The sequence below is a fragment of the Phoca vitulina genome, unplaced genomic scaffold (genome assembly GCF_004348235.1).
Source record: "Phoca vitulina isolate PV1807 unplaced genomic scaffold, GSC_HSeal_1.0 scaffold5, whole genome shotgun sequence".
Classification (NCBI taxonomy): domain Eukaryota; kingdom Metazoa; phylum Chordata; class Mammalia; order Carnivora; family Phocidae; genus Phoca; species Phoca vitulina.
Genome location: NW_022589708.1, coordinates 72,779,492 through 72,796,616, shown reverse-complemented (window position 1 = coordinate 72,796,616; position 17,125 = coordinate 72,779,492). Strand labels below are relative to the sequence as shown.

At 37.4% G+C, this 17,125-nt stretch overlaps 1 non-coding gene across 1 annotated transcript; it reads left to right on the top strand.

Moving 5' to 3' along the window:
* The first annotated feature begins 9,700 nt into the window (after positions 1-9,700).
* Positions 9,701-9,911, top strand: LOC116631851. Its single transcript, XR_004299294.1, has one exon. It is a non-coding gene; the product is annotated as a small nucleolar RNA U3 (small nucleolar RNA).
* Positions 9,912-17,125: the final 7,214 nt, after the last annotated feature.

The window sequence follows — 17,125 nt, the reverse complement described above, 5'->3', positions numbered from 1 at the left end:
CTCTTGGGTGGAGGTTGGAAGAAGACCAGGGCTTTGCACCTCTTCCTCACTCACCCACCCCAGGCCAATAAATTTTGCCCTGTTCCATGATCACCCAGGCCGGGGGGTTCTCACCATCAAATTATAGACAATGAAAGAAGTAGATCTGACCCACTAGCAGGTCAGAAATGTTTCCTGCCCCTTGAAGATGCTGGGGCAGGTGATGATTGGTCATCCAAGCCAGATTCTCATCTGCTCGTCCCCTGGCACCCAACCAGAGAGGGGTCCATTTAGGAATTCCGCACGCTTTGGCTTTCTTCAGGGAATAAGTCCTTTGATGGTACCAGCAGCCTGGCAGTTGCCTTTGAGAACTCTTGGCCAACATGAAGGGATTTTCAGGCAAACAATAAACTCTGGCCTGGAAAAAGCCAGCTTGAGCCCAAACCATTCATCTTGTATTCCTTTCTCTCTTCCTTTAAACTAAAGGACACTGCTCAAAGTTAAAATGGCAATTTTCAGTGTTGCATAATAAGAGATGCTGAAATCAGGATGATGTGGCCACATTGGTTCACTAACAATAACAGTCACATAAAATATTTATGTGAATACACCCCACTTTCCATGAACCTCACTTTAGATGCCTCACGTGATTATATTAAAATTTTACAAATTGAATAATAGGTTAAATATACCAGTGGGTTGACTTTTTACCAGAATTCAGAGATGATTCCTTTTGCAAGTTCAGAACCTTTTAAGGTGCTCATAACCCTGCCCATATTTATAGGGTTTTTATAAACTTGTATTTTAGTATATTGAGTTTTCTTCAAATTGAACACAAGCTCCTTGTTAGTTCCTTGAGTTCAATTCTGGACTCTAACCCACAACGCCAATTAAAGTACTAGAAGGAGATTCACGAAAATTAAAACAAAACAAAAAACTGTCTCAGGGATAGAAACTGAAACCTTTGAGGAGGAGGTAATACAATTCTATTTAGTAACAAAGCAAAAATAAATAAATAAATAAAAGCCGAAGCTAGGGCGCCTGGGTGGCTCAGTTGTTTAAGCGACTGCCTTTGGCTCAGGTCATGATCCTGGAGTCCCGGGATCGAGCCCCACATCGGGCTCCCTGCTCAGTGGGGAGTCTGCTTCTCCCTCTGACTCTCCCCCGTCTCATGCTCTCTCTCTATCATTATCTCTCTCAATAAATAAATTTTTAAAAAAATCTTAAAAATAAATAAATAAATAAATAAAAGCTGAAGCTAGCATCTTGTACTTGGGAAGGATAATAATGTTTTGGAATGTTCCCTAGAAGCTATCTTGTCCTTAAGTTGTTTGTCCATATGTGGCACAGATTCAACTGAGAGCAGGCTGTGCTGTGGTGATAAAAACATTGTTATTTGGAGAATAGAATCCCCTGTCAGACTGCCTGATTCATTGATTCATTCAACAACTTTTATTGGTCACCTTCAAACTGTCAGGCACTCCAGAATAAGACAGACTAGTCCCTGCTCTTCTGGGGATTACATTCTAGTGGGGGACAGAAGCAGATACAGCCAGGCTGGTCACCGAGACAGACAGTGCCTCACACACGTGGCCTACATTAGCCATTAGCTAGACTGATACAAAAATCCATTCTCAGGGGCTCGGGGCTGGCGGCGAGAAGGGTGATGGACATATAGCCCTACCTGCAGACAGGGGAAACAGAGTTTGTTCTCTACTTTGTAATACTTGCTGCCTGGCTCATAGTATGTGCTACTATTATAATTCTTTAAAGCAACGATTATCTGCATGTCATAGGAGGCGAAATTGAGACTCGATGATATTAAGTTTTATGACAAAAGTCACACAGCTAGCAAGTTGTGGAGGCAAATTCAAACTCAGGTATGACTGACCTTAAAGGCTTGTGTTTAATTTTTTTCACATTAGTTTTAAATTTTTTTTAATTTTTATCAAAGTTATATAGAGACACTCTTTATTGAATCAATATATTTCTTCGAGGCTGAAGACATACCCCTCTGCCCCATTTCCCTTTCCCTGTAACCATTTTAAATTCTTTTAGCTGATTTTTCTTACATGTATATTTGTATCACTAAAAAACATGTTCACATTGCTACTTTTTATTTTTTCAGTGTCAGGCATTATCATGAACTCCCGCTTGAGAATATAAAGATTTCAACCTCTTTTCTTCTACCCTCCCAATATAATGTTTTAGACACTTTGGCTACAAACTCAGTGTTTGCATTGTTATGACAAGGAAGAATGGCAGAGTAAGGAGTTTGGCAAGCCAATTACAAAGATCTGGCAAGACAAATTACAAGATTTGGGTCAGTGGGAGGAAAGCAGTCAATAGGAACTGAACATAGAAGTTCAGATGTTGAACTTCACAAAGACCTCAAAGTAGTTATTATAAATACGTTCAAACAACTAAAGAAAATCATGTTTAAAGAATTGAAGAAAAGTATAATGACAATGACTCATCAAAGACAGAATACCAACATGGAGCCAGAACTCATAAAAAAAAAAAGAAAAAGAAAGAAACAAGTGGAAAATCTGGACATGCAAATTGAAATAGATGAAACTGGAAAATGAAAACCTTAATAGAAAATATGAGGGGGCATAAGAAGGAATCAGTGAACTTGAAGATAAGACGATAGAAATTATCCAATCTGGAAAACAGAAAGAATAAAGAAAAATGAACAAAGTCTCAGAGACCTCTGGGAAACCAAGCATAACAACACTTGCATAGAATTCCAGTAGGAGCACCTGGTGGCTCAGTCGGTTAAGTGTCCAACTCTTAATTTCGGCTCAGGTCATGATCTCGTGGTCATGAGATTGAGACCCTCATGGGTCTCCATGCTCAGTGGGGAGTCTGCTTGAGATTCTCTCAGCCCTCTCCCTTTGCCCCTCCCTGAGCTTGTTCTCTCTCAACTAAACAAACAAATAAAAAGAATTCCAGAAGGAAAGGGGGAAAATGCTTTTGAAGAAAGGATGGCTAAAAATTTCCTAACTGATGAAAAACACAAATCTACCCATCCAAGAAGCTTAAAAAAACAGTATTAGAACATAAAAGACCTACTCAGAATTATATATTTAAATTTGTTTATATTTACGATTAGAGGAGGAAAAGCCAATTAGAACTTTTCAACATAAGGTTGAGGGTTGTACAGTCTAAGTCTTCTATGTTAGGCTGTTTTGTTTGCGGGGCCACCAATATCTTTATGTCTGTGTGTGTGTGCTGGGGTCCCTAGAAAAGATTTTTCAAATATCCGCTAGAGGGTCACATTTTGGCTACAAGTACTCTGGCATCTCGTCTCATGACTATGGGCTGACCTGGTGCTTCCAGTCTATACGTGCTTCAGATAAGAAGCCTCCTGTCTCCACCAGGACTGGGGTGGGGAAGTCCTCTGGCTCATCAAGTGACAGAGCCCTCATGTGCTCTACAAATAGCTTTCAGCAAATCCTTATTTTTTTTTATTTTTTTAAAAGATTTTATTTATTCCTTTGACAGAGAGAGAGACAGCGAGAGAGGGAATACAAGCAGGGGGAGTGGAGTGGGAGAGGGAGAAGCAGGCCTCTGGTCAAGCAGGGAGCCTGATGCGGGGCTCGATCCCAGGACCCTGGGATCATAACCTGAGCCAAAGGCAGACACTTAACGACTGAGCCACCCAGGTGCCCCTCAGTAAATCCTTATTGGTTTGGTTCCCTCTTCACCCTCATTTCCAGGGAAACATGGTGCCACCAGTTCCTGAGATTTGGGGGTTCAGCAATGTAGGGCGGACTGTTTCTTGGCTCCCCCAATAAACAGCTACAGGTTTAAATGTCTTTCACTTGCTAAGTCACTTACCACTCATTCTTGTGTTTTCTAGCTCCTAAAATGTGATTGCTTTACCTCCCCTTCAACACTCCTCATCCTTACATCTCTATACATCATAAAATTCTTTGTTGTACTTTTATTTTTTTTCTTTGTTGTATTTTTAGAGGATTTTTGGCAGGGACTGGAATTCGATGTTGGCTTAATCTTCTTTTCTAGAGCATCTGAATGGTAACTCGAAACTGTAGAAGTAACTCAGATTGTAAACAAAGAAGGTAAACAAAGTTGTCACCTTCTAAAACTCATCAGGCCTTCCCCTCCATCACTGTGATTATCTTTGCTCAAATAAACGAAATGATGGAGAAATACAGAAGATCTGCAAGATACAAAATAAAAATTTGAAGAACTAGGGCATGTGGGAACAAGGCTGAAATGAGTAAAATCATTTAAAATGCGAAGGGGGGCTTGTAGAACAGTTTTTAGTTTTTATGGGCATGAGGTTCTCAGAGTAGGAGTGGGAATGTGAAGTCATGACGGTAACTAGCTTGGAAACACCATTGATGTTTGCCCTGTGCTTAGGTTTTGGCATCTGCAAATAAGAATGTTAATAGCCCTCTCCTTTTGCTAGGAGGGTTCATGAGAAAATACATCACAAGGATCTGCCACAAAACAGTTCCAGGATCCCAAAGGCCCCTCAAAACCTGACATTCTATGATTCTAGGACCCAAAAATGGATTTTAATGCAACATGAGGAATTAGTTCGGGTGGTGAAAATGTCCTTTTAAAACCTGTCAAGTCGGGGCTCCTGGGTGGCTTAGTTGGTTAAGCATCTGACTCTTGATTTCGGCTCAGGTCATGATCTCAGGGTTGTGAGATCGAGCCCCGTGTTGGGCTCTGCACTCAGTATGGAGTCTGCTTGAGATTCTCTCTCTCCCTCTGCTCTTCCCCTGCTCATGCTCTCCAATCTCCCTCTCTCTCAAATAAATAATAAAATCTAAAAAAAACCAAACAAACCCCAAAAACTGTCAAGTTAATAGACACTATGCTTCAGAGACAACTTGAGTATTTTCCCCCCCAGGATGTAGGGTAATGAGATACATGACTTTGATCATAAGTCATAATATTCCAAAACATCATTCAGGAACATAACTAAAATTGGGGATACTAAAATAGTTCCTTGCTCCTTAAATTTATTTTCATAAAGACAGTGAAGAATTTCCCCTCCATCACTGTCAGAGGCTCGCTCAAATGTTTTAAAGATAAATAAAAGAAGCCATAAGTAAGATGTAGCAACTCTTGTCAAATAATGCCACAACCTTGATCCACACCCTAAATCATGTGGGAGTTGTTCCTACAGGGTATCCTTGGAGGGAGACTTTCACATAAAGGGCCAGCAGGAGCACAGATCAAATGTCAGGTTATCAACAAATATTTTAAAAAATTTTTATTTTATCTCATTTTATTTCTTCAACAACCACTTTTTAAAAATGTGTCTGGACACCCAAAGAACAAATAATCCAATCAGGAAATGGGCAGAAGACATGAATAGACGTTTCTGCAAAGAAGACATCCAAATGGCCAACAGACAAATGAAAAAGTGCTCAACAGCACTCAGCATCAGGGAAATATAAATCAAAACCTCAGTGAGATACCACCTCACACCAGTTAGAATGGCTAAAATTAACAAGTTGGAAAGGACAGATGTTGGCGAGGATGCAGAGACAGGGGAACCCTCCTACACTGTTGGTGGGAATGCAAGCTGGTGCAGCCACTCTGGAAAACAATATGGAGGGTCCTCAAAAAGTTGAAAATAGAGCTACCATACGACCCAGCAATTGCACTACTGGGTATTTACCCCAAAGATACAAATGTAGGGATCCAAAGGGGTACCTGCACCCCGATGTTTATAGCAGCAATGTCCACAATAGCCAAACTATGGAAAGAGCCTAGATGTCCATCAACAGATGAGTGGATAAAGAAGATGTGGTATATATATATACAATGGAATATTATGCAGCCATCAAAAATGAAATCTTTCCATTTGCAACGACATGGATGGAACTAGAGGGTATTATGCTAAGCGAAATAAGTCAATCAGAGAAAGACAAGTATCATATGATCTCACTGATATGAGGGATTTGAGAAACAAGACAGAGGATCATAGGGAAAGGGAGGGAAAAATGAAACAAGACGAAACCAGAGAGGGAGACAAACCATAAGAGACTCTTAATCTCAGGAAACAAACTGAGGGTTGCTGGAGTGGTGGGGGGTGGGAGGGATCAGGTGGCTGGGTGATGGCCATTGGGGAGGATATGTGCTATGGTGAGCACTGTGAATTGTGTAAGACTGATGAATCACAGAACTGTACCCCTGAAACAACTAATACATTGTATGTTAATAAAAAAAATATTTTAAAAAATGTGTCTGGAAATGGTACCACCTCCAAATCAAGGACATTGCCAGTCAAGCATCAGATAAGTTGGTGTTGAGGGAATCTTGGCACTGCTATTACAATGTTATCCTTAAATAAATCAACACAGTTAATAGCAGAGGTGCTAGATTTCAAAACTTCCCCCCCCCTCTTTCTTTAGGTTATTAACGGTGTGTTATCAAAATAGAGTGGAAAGAAATTGTTCATTTAAAAAATTGGGTAGTTTTCTTATTATTGAGCTTTGAGTGTTCTTTATATAGTCTGGATACAAATTCTCTATCTTCATATATACTTTACAAATATTTTCTCTCAGTCAGACAGATTTGGGTTCAAATTTCAGCTCTGCCACTTAGGTAGGTAACCTTGAAAGAGTTACTTAATCCTCAGAATTCAGTTAAATTTTTTAGGCACAACAACTACCTCCTAGAGCTATTTTTAAAAACAACTCTCTCTCTGAAAATATAATTGACATACAGTAAACTGCACATATTTTAAATGCACAGTGGGTTAAGTTCTGTCATATGCATACACCCGTGAAGCCTATCACTATGATCAAGGTAGTGAACATATCACCCCCTAAGTTTACTGATGCCCCTTTGAATTCTTTCCCTCCTGCCCCTTTCCATCCCCATCCCTAAGCAACATCTGATCCCCTTTGTCACTATTGATTAGTTTACATTTTCTAGAGTTGATGTACAATTCTAGAAAATGCAATCATATAGTATGCACTGTTTCTTTCGTCTGGCTTCTTTCATTCAGCATAATCTCTTTGAAATTCACTCATGTTGTTGGGTGAATCCATAGCACATTTCTTTTTATTGCTGAGGGTCATTCCATTGTATAAACATACCACAAATTGTTTATCCATTTACCTGTTAATGGACATTTGGGTTGCTCCCAGTTTGGGGGTATTAATTACAGATAAATCTGCTAAGAACATTCATATACAAGTCTCTGTGTGATCATACGCTTTTGTTTCCCTTGGGTAAATACTTGGGAGTGAAATGGCTGAATCATATAGTATGCACAGGATTAATTTTTTAGGAAACTCAAACTATTTCCAAAATAGTTTTACTATTTTACATTTCTAGTAGTAGTGTATGAGAATTCCAGATGCTCTATATCTTCTCCAATGCTTAGTATGGTCTGTATTTTTTTATTTTAACCCTCTTAATAAGTACATAGTGGTACCTAATTGTGGTTTTAATTTGTGTTTCCCTCATGACCAAATAAAATTGAGCTTCTTTTTGTGGGTTTATTTGCCCTGATGTCTTCTTTGGTGATGAGTCTCTTCAAATTGTTCATTTAAAAAATTGGGTGGCTGGGCGCCTGGGTGGCTTAGTCGTTAAGTGTCTGCCTTCGGCTTAGGTCATGATCCCAGGCTCCTGGGATCGAGCCCTGCATTGGGCTCCCTGCTTGGCAGGAAGCCTACTTCTCCCTCTCCCACTCCCCCTGCTTGTGTTCCCTCTCTCGCTGTGTCTCTCTCTGTCAAATAAATAAAATCTTAAACAAAATAATAAATAAAATAAAAAATAAATAAAAAATTGGGTGGCTTTCTTATTATTGAGCTTTGAGGGTTCTTTATATAGTCTGGGTACAATTTCTCTATCTTCATATATACTTTAAAAATATTTTCTCTCAGTCAATGGCTTGTCTTCTCACTCTCTTAACAGTGTCTTCCAAAAACCAGAAGTTTTTCATTTTGGTAAAGCCCAATTTTTCAATTATTTCTTTTATGAATCATGTCTTCAGTGTCCTATCTAAGAAATCTTTGCCTAACCCAATGGACAAATATTTTCTCCATTTATCCAAGAAGTTTTAAGATTTTAGGTTTTGCTTTTACATCTGTGACCCATCTTGAGTCAATTTTACATATGACAGAAATATGCTGGAAGTTCATATTTTGCATATGACTATCCAATTGTTCCAGCAACACTTATTGAAAAGACTGTTCTTTCTCCACTGATTTGCCTCTGCATTTTTGACAAAAAGCAGTTGTCCATATATGCATGGATCTAATGCTGACTCTATTTCTGTTTCACTGATCTCTTCATCTGTTGATGTGTTGATTCCATACCCTTACAAGTCTTGAAATTATGAAGTGTTAGCCTTCTGATTTTATTCTTGTTTTTCAAGGTTGTTTTGGGTGTTCAAGTTTGTTTGCATGTCCATATAAATTTTAGAATAATCTTGTCAAATTCTGCCAAAAATTCCTGCTTCAGTTTTGATTGGGATTGGATTGAATTGAAGCTATAGATTTGGGGGAGAATTTGGGAGAAAATGTAAATGTTAGGTAGGGAAATGGGTTCTCCCCTTGAATCTCCAGAAGGAAACAGCCCTGCCAACACCTTGACTTTAGCTCCAGGGAGACTGATTTCAGACTTCTGACATCCAGAACTACAAGAGAGTAAATCTGTGTCATTATAAGCCACTAAGTTTGCGGTACTTTGTTATAGCAGTAAAAGGAAACTAATAGAATGGTTGACATTTATTCAAGCAGATTGTTTTGTTTTGTTTTTGCCTTCTATATATCTTACTAAATATGAGTATGTATATGTGTATATCTTGGATGTGGTCTATTTGTGTGTATGTTTATATATCTATATCTATAGCGGTATATGTATCTATATCTGTCTATATCTTTGACATCTTTCTACGTCTATGCATATAAATTTACCTAACTTTTAAAAAATAAACAGTGTGGTATCCTATTATCTAAATGGAACATATGTTATTCATCTAGTCCTTTCCAGAAGAATTTTTAAGTTGTTTTCAGTTTTCTTTACCACCACGACTACCACTACCACAAATAATCCTATTGCTAATATTTTCATACATGTATCTGGGTGCACTAGTTTGTGTATTTCTGTAGAATAATTTAATAGAAGTTCAACTGCTGAGTCACATATTTTAAATTGTAATAGAAAACACCAAGATTGAGGTGCTTGGGTGGCTCGCTCGGTTAAGTGTCCGACTCTTGGTTTCCGCTTGGGTCGTTATCTCCTGGTCATGATCTTGGGGTGATGAGATCGAGCCCCACTTCGGACTCTGTGCTCAGCACGGAGTCTCCTTGGGATTCCGTCTTCCTCTGTCCCTTTCCCAGCTTGCGTGCATGTGCTCTCTCACTTTCAAATAAAAAAATAAAATCTTAAAAAAAGAAAAAGAAAACACCAAGATTTCTTCCAAAAATTTGTTTCAGCTTTTTTACCTTTTAATTCTGGTTTAGGCACTTTACACGTACAGAAGTTTTAAATATTTGTGAAATCAGCTGCCACTCTTGTCATTTAACATTTTTACTTTTGCTATTCCACTTAGACAGACTTTCTCCATTAGCAAGATCACAGAATTATTCACCTGTAGGTTTTCTTCTAGTATTGGGATGGACATTGAAGAATGTTCAAGGGTTTGCTAAGAAGACAAATGGATACTGCTAGACAAGAAAGAAACTAGCAATGACTCAGTTAAAATATTCCCTGATTTAAGACTATACCTTAAGGGATCATTTCTATAGTTTGCTACTAGAGAAGTTTCTCCCATGTCAAGTACCCGAAACCATGAGGAGGAGGTGCAGTGTTGTCTTCTGAGCATGAAGCTGGCTCTAGGTGTTGTTTTGGCAACTGCCTTCTGCCATTGATGATGGTTCTTCTCTTCCTTTGGGGCAGTAAGAGGGAGAGGACACAATCTGAATGGTTTCTGTTTTATTTTTTTTTTAATTCCCTGATTTGGGGCACCTGGGTGGCTCAGTCAGTTAGGTGTCTGCCTTCAGCTCAGGTCATGTTCTCGGGGTCCTGGGATTGAGAACCGCATCAGGCTCTCCTCGGGCTCTCTGCTCAGCGAGGAGTATGCTTCTCTCTCTTGCTCTCCCTCTCTCAAATAAAGAAAGTCTTAAAAAAAATTCCCTGATTTGACACACTGAGGTTGTAAAACAGATGAGCCCAACAGCTCTCACAGCCCGTTTTTGCTCTCTGAGGAAGCACCATGAGGGTTCTTCCTCTGTAAATGATATGAAATGCCTCATATCTCCCCACCATCTCCCCAGCCCCCTGGACTCCTGTGTTTCAGCCAAATTGATCTGCTTTCAATCTTCAGAACACCTATGCATTCTTTCTCATCACCTGATTTTCACACATGTCCCTACTGGTTTGGGCATCATCATTCTCTTGATTACAAACTATTAGTTCTGGTCTCAGTTCAAGCATCACTTGCTCCAGGTGGCCTTTAGGACCAGCTCCTTTCCACCCACCCCCAACACACACACACACACACACACACACACATCCAGTCTGGGTGTTGTACCCCCTTCTACGTGCTTCAAAACCACTCTTCACCTACCCACCACAGCACCAATCTCACTGTATCATACATATTTTTCTCTCAGGGCTGTCTTCCTCAATAGCAGTGACTTTCATGAGCATGCCTATTTTGTTATCTCCTTTGACTTACACAGCACCTGGCACACAATAGTTACCCAATAAGTGTTTCAATATTTGTTAAATAAGTAAATGAAAAAAGTAAATGAACCAAGACTGATATAACTGATATTATAAATCCTTACGTGAATTACCGTATTCTAGTTAATCCTTTTCCAGTAGATAGCATAAAAATAAACTCAAGTTTTGACTTTATGAGAAGTATAAAATCTAAATAAACTTGTAATTGGTAAAGGACTATTACAATGGCTATAAAAAAAAAAACCCTTGCATTATTGTGCATCTCTATTTTTTGGACTCATTTTATCATAGATATAGACTTGAAACTTCTGCTTCCAGACAAGATGGAGGAATAGAACCAGATCTACCCTCTCAACTAAAACCACTCTTATGCCTCCACTAGCCAAAATTAAAAGATAAAATGTCTGAAACAGTGATTTTCAAGATACTGGACATTGGGCAATAAAGGACAGTAATCCTCCAGAGACAGAAAACAACAACAACAACAACAACAACAACAACAACAACAACAATGAGGTGAGCTCTACAACTACCCCAGATTACTACCATGAGAGGGTATTGAGGCCATGGCCCAGGGAAAGGGCACCCAGGCAGAGTCCTATGGACTCCTGAGTTGAGCAGACAGACCTGAAAGTCTGGGGAAACCAAGATTACAGGAGTTCACAGAGAAGAAAATTGCATAGAGAAAAGACCCAGAAATCTGCAGAGGATCCCCTTGACTATTCAGGACAATATTGATCAACATATGCATGTAAGGAAACTACATGAATTTGGGGAAAGAACTATCCAAAAGGATGAGAGGGAACAGCACTACTCTCATTGTACTATATTTTTCAGTACTTACACAAGGCTGGGAATAGTACTTGCTCCCACCAGCAGTCCTGAAAGACCCCACAATTCTCTGGGTGCACTATTCTGAAGGGTCTTGCCCAGTAGAAGAAAATAATTACCTTTTAATTAAGCATGACTATGGCCCTGCCTAACAGATCTTAAAAGCAAGACTCAAAAGGACCAAACTGTTTACAAGTAACTTAATGGCATCCCAAAACAATGTTCGAGAATACTTACAGTAATACAAACACACCCAGCACACAACAAGGAAAAATTTACAATGTCTGGCATCTGGTCAGAGATTACCAGGCATGCAGAGAAGCAGAAAAATATGATCAATAGTGAGGAGGAAAATCAATTAATCAAAACCCACCCAGAACTGACACAAACATTAAAATTAGCAAAAAAGAATATTAAGACAATTGTTATAATTGTATTCCATAATTCAAAAAGTTAAGTAGAGACATGTAAGATATGAAAAATATCCAAATCAAAATTCTAGAGATGAAACTTCAATGCCTGAAGTGAAAAGTATGTTGAAAAGATCAATGGCAGATTAGTTAGCTTAAAAGAAAAGGTTAGTAAATTCGAGGACATAGCAATAGAAATTATCTAAAAGGGAACCAAGAAAAATAAAAATTTGAAAAAAATGAACAGAGTATCAGTGAGTTGAAGGACAAATTTAAGTGGCCTGATATACATGTAATTGGAGTTCCTGAAGGAGAGATACAGAAGAAATATTTGAAGAGACAATGGCTAAAAATTCTCCAAATTTGTTAAATATAATAATCAATACATCCATAAAGTTTGATGAAATACAAAAACAGTAAACATGACACGAACTGAATCATAGCAGTTCATATTCAAATTGGCCAAACTAGTGATAAAGAGAAAATCTTAAAAGTAACCAGAGAAAGAAGTCACATTACATACAGATAAAACAAGGATAACAGAGAATGTTTTTTTCATAGAAAATAATGGAAATGAGAAGATGGTGGAGCAATGTATTTAAAATATTAAAAGGAAAACACTTTAAAGATTTTATTTTTAAGTAATCTCTACACCCAATGTGGGACTCAAACTCACAACCCGGAGATCAAGAGTTGTATTCTCTATCACCTGAGCCAGCCAGGCGCCCCAAGAAAAACATTTTAATTTACAGTTCTATACACAGTGAAAACATCTTTCAGAAACAAAGGTGAAATAAAGACTATGCAGAGATACAAAAGCTGACAAAGCCTTTGTTATCTGCAAGAATGTTCAAAGAAGTCCTTTGGTATTCATATGATATCCAATAGAAATATGAGTACACCTGAAGCAATGAAAAATACCAGAAAAGGTAACTACATAAATAAATATAAAAACTCTTTCTTCTTATTTAAATCCCTTAAAAATATTCTATCATTTTAAACAGAAATAATAATAACATGCTGTGAGGTTTATAACATAGGTAGAAATAAATGTGGACACAATTGCACACAGGCTGACGGGAGAAATACAAGAATACGACCATAAGGTTCTTACACTATATGCGAAGTGGTGAAACATGGTTTGAAAGTAGAGTGTGATAAATTAAAAGAAGTATACTATAATTATTAAAATAACACAGAAGTTATAGTTAATAAGCCAACAAAAGATAAAAAGAAGTCATTAAAAATATAATTAACATATAAGAAGCAGAAAAATGGAAAAAGTGAACAAAGAACAGGTGGGAAAAATAGAAAACAAATAATACCAAAATGAGATCAATACACATTAAATGTAATACATTTCAATGCACATTAAATGTAAATGGCCTAACACCCCAAATAAAAGGCAGAGATTTTTATCTAATTGTCCAATTTTACATACAGAAAGCCCATTTTAGATATAAAAATTCAACTAGATTAAAAGTAAAATAATGAGAAAAGATATCCCATCAGAAGAAGGCTGTAATGGTTATGTTAATATCAGACAAAGTATATTTCAGAACAAAGAATATTACTAGGATAGAGTAACCATGTAATGATATAGGAATTGATTCACTGGTAGGATGTAACAAGCCTAAAAATGTATGCACCTGATAGCAGACTTTGAAAATACATGGACCAAAAAAATGATAGAATGCAAGGAGAAATAGGAAAATCTACAATTATGTTTGTGTTGATCATTGATAGAACGACTAGACAGAAGATCAGTAGGAATACTGAAAACTTGCGGCACCTGACTGGCTCAGTCACTAGAGTCTCTTGATCTCGGGATTGTGAATTTGAGCCCCACATTGGGTGTAGAGACTACTTAAATAAATAAACTTATTTTTAATAAAAGAATATAGAAGTTTTGACCACCACTATCAACCTGTTTGACCTAACTGACACTTATAGGACACTCACTAAACAAAGGCAGATTAAACATTCTTTTATAGTATGTATAAAACAATTACCAAGACAGATCATATTCTGAAGCAGAAGCAAGTCTCAAAAAATTTAAAGGATTCAAGTCAAAGTATGTTCTCAAACTGCAATAGAATTAAATTAGAAATCAATAATAGGAAAGTATCAGAAGAATTCCCAAGTACCTGGAAACTAAATAATATATTTCTCAAAAACATGTGTCATGTAAATTAGAATGCATTTTTGAGCTGAATAAAAATGAAAATGCAACATGAAAGAATTCGTGAGATAATTGTTAAAGCAATACCTGGGGGAATTTATAACATGAAATACCTATATTAGAAGAAAGAAAAGTCTCAAATCAATGACCAGTTTTCACCTTAAGAAATGAGAAAAAGGGGGCGCCTGTGTGGCTCAGTCGTTAAGCATCTGCCTTTGGCTCAGGTCATGATCCTAGGCTCCTGGGATCAAGCCCCGCATCGGGCTCCCTGCTCGGCTGGAAGCCTGCTTCTCCCTCTCCACTCCCCCTGCTTGTGTTCCCTCTCTCACTGTGTCTCTCTCTGTCAAATAAATAAATAAAATCTTTTTTAAAAAAAAGAAAGAAAAGAAAAAGAAATGAGAAAAAGATGAAGAAATTAAATTTAAGCAGAAGAAAGGAAATAATCAAGATCAGAATGGAAATTAATGAAACAGAAAACATCATAACAATACAGAAAATTAATTAAACCAGAAGTTCGTTTTTGTTTTATTTGGTGGGGGGGAGGAATCAATTTTATTTTATTTTATTTGTTTTATTTGGTGGGGGAATCAATAAAATTGATAAACTTCTACCAGATTGAAAGAGAAAAAAAGAAAATACACAAATTACCAATCTAAAAAATGAGATAGGTGACATCACTACAGAGTCTACAAATATTAGAAAAGATAAAAAGGGAATATGACCATAAATTTGACTGATTAAATATTTTCCAGTTCCTGGAAAGATATGAATTGCCAAAGTTCACTCAACAAGAAACAGATAACCTGAATATGTTTATATCTATGAAAGCAATCAGGTTTGTAGTTAAAAATCTTCCCTTAAAGAAAACTCCAGGCCCAGATGGCTTTACTGGTAAATTCTAGTAATCAATTAAGAAAAAAAATATTACCAGTTCTACACAAACTCCTCCAAGAAATTGTTTTGAATTGTTGAGATGCATTTTTAAAAGTCTAAATAAATGGACAGACACAACTTGTTTATAGTCTTGAAGATTCAATATCATTAAAATGTAAATTCTATCTAAATGTAATAATACTGGCCTCACCTGAATAATCCAGAATACTCTTCCCCCTCAAGATCCGTAATCACATCTGCAAAATCCCTTTTGCCATGTAAGGTACTAGGATGTGGATGTCTTTGAGGGGGCATTAGTCAGCCTACCACAACCAAATAGCACTTTTCTCTAGGAAGTGGCATTGAGAATATACCTGCCCTGTTCGGTAGGGCACAAAGTCAAGGACCATCAGAAAGAATACAAGGTTGCCATCAACCAGTCATAGCAGACATGGCCTCCAGAGGATGACACAAACACATCTTTGTGTTTTCCTTCAGTACATCTAGAATTTATCTCAGCTGGACAGTTGGCAGTCCCTCCTTTCTTCGGACCCTCAATCTCTGAACTCCTCCACACAACCTCCCTTGGATCCTTTCTACTTCTCTACCCATCCGAATTCTGGCAACTCAAAATTGGTCTTGTCTCCATCCTGGATCTGCTAAAATTGACCACTTCTCAAAGCATAACTTTGATATGGTATACTAAATTTACTATGACCTTAACAGTAAGGACAAAAGGGGGGAAAGGAGGTAAACACTGCAACTCCATCCTTCTACATAGGGCATTTGTACTGTCTACATTCTACATTTCTGTCTCTTTTTTAATAGTTTTTTTATTTTATAAAACATTTTAGTGCAAATCAGGGTAGTAAAGATTACCTGCAACAAATGGTTCAAGTTTTCAATACCTAAAGGATGAATATCTATAAGTAAAGAAGAAAAATAATTATCACAAAAGTATTCAATCACTATAGTAATCAAAGAAATCCAAAATCCATATAAATATCAGTCTAGATTGAGGGAGAGAGCAAATAGGCATGCATACAGAACTGGCAGGAGTGTACACTGCTACAAGCTTTCTGGAAAGGAATATAAATCAAATGCCCTAAAATGTAAGTATCCTTTTATCTAGAAACACCATTTCTGTGAATGATATTCTTAAGAAAAATAATGTCATTATAAACTCAAAGAGTTAGAGCCCAAGATGGTTCATTGCAACTGTTTATAATATCAAACATACTGTCAACGATCTACATGCCACCCAATAGGGCAAATTAGCTAAATCATGTATGGTATGGTATATAATGAAATCTTTTTCAGACATTAAATATTGAAAAAAAAGTATACTTATTTATGTGGAATGAGGTTTAAAAAAGGAGATTGTGAAAGAGTGTGCATGTGTGCATGCATGCGTGCGTGTGTGGGAATGCAGAAGGGGTAGAAGAATACAAATAAAATCTTTAACAGTGGTCTCCTCTGAGACTGAAACCAGGGAATGGGGTCGGCAGTCAAAGTTAACTGTAACTTTCCCTATATTATCTGAACTTCTCTAATGAAGATGCATTTATGAATCTATTATTAAAACTATTAAGTCAATTAAAGAAAACAAAAAAATCAATACAGCATGATCCTACTTTTGTTTGAAAATATTTTGAAAAAAAAGAGCATAGATAAAGCATGTCTTTTTAAAAATTATAAATTCTAATCACCTAGCCGTAGAACAATACTTTCCAGTCTATTCATTACTTCCAGCAATTTAAAAATATTTTTGCAGGACTCAATCTGTCATCTCCCATGTGAAGCACCAAGTACATATGTATTCTAGCATGCATCACGTTCTATTGAAATGATGTCGAAGGGATGTCCTCCCTAAGGCCAGAGGCACTCTTTCTTACTACTCTTTGAATCCCTGGGGCTTGGGACCATATCTGACATCCAGTAGGTACACAATGCCTATTTTTGAAGGAAAAAGAAAGAAGACTGAAAGTGGAGAGGGTAGACAGAAAGAAGGAGTCTATATCCTGTTCTCCTTCAGGCAGCATTTCCTCGAAAGAGAACTGAGAACAGAGGGGACAATCAGGAGTTCTTAGTTCAGTGAGGAAAAGTCTCTGGATCTCAGCTTCCTTATCTGTGAAATGGGAAGAACAATGCTAACTGC